The following is an 877-nucleotide window of genomic DNA, read 5'->3' as shown; positions in this document are numbered from 1 at the left end:
GCTAGACATGGCAAGAACAATCGCATAGCATGCACGGATCAACTACAACATCCTCGGCAAAATCGCTAACAAGTAGACAATCTGCCCAGATTCACGAAGTAGCAAAAGTAGAGCTCGATTGACTCAAGCTAGGGTGCTCCATAATTGCAAACAAAGACATGGATGGATAGAGCACTACAAGATTAACAAAACATGCTTACTGATCATCCTCAAAAGAGGCACGGATCACTAGGAAACAACATGAACATATGGCCATATGAGATAAACAGCTCAAGGACTTAGTGGAAATGCTAAGTCCCTGAAATCAGAATTACCAAGTGCCTCACTTTGCAAGCTTGTGCTAGTCACCACACACGTCACAAAAATACATGGGTTGCACCTCTGGAAAGATGTCAAAACCCTTAACAAAACATATGTAGAGCTCATGGACATATCATGCACACAAAAATCATGGCAAAAATGACAAATATCTAAATGGAGCAGCAGATCTGACAGTTATCTCAAGTAGCACTCTTCTAACAGCATTTCGGGCATCAAGGTGAACTCAAATGAAAATGATGCAATGGAATGAAATGATGTACCCTCTGAGACAAACATTTTGATAAGCTACATGCGCGAAATGGAGCTACGGATGCAAAGTTACGACACGATGAACAGGGAAACATGAACTAGGGTTTCGGGGCAAAAGTCAACCGAGACGGAATCCGGATCCAGATCTGGCCGGCGCAGTTTACGAGGTTCGCCGGAAAATGCGGAGCTCTCCGGAGACGTCGGATCCGGTCCTCCCTTGACCGGATCCGGCCAGGGCGGTGATGGGCGGAGCCGGCGGCCGGGCGAGGCGGCGGCGTCCGGCGATGGCGACCACGGTGGCGGGGTG

The sequence above is a fragment of the Triticum dicoccoides genome, chromosome 1A, assembly GCF_002162155.2.
Source record: "Triticum dicoccoides isolate Atlit2015 ecotype Zavitan chromosome 1A, WEW_v2.0, whole genome shotgun sequence".
NCBI lineage: Eukaryota > Viridiplantae > Streptophyta > Magnoliopsida > Poales > Poaceae > Triticum > Triticum dicoccoides.
This window is presented reverse-complemented; position numbering follows the sequence as displayed.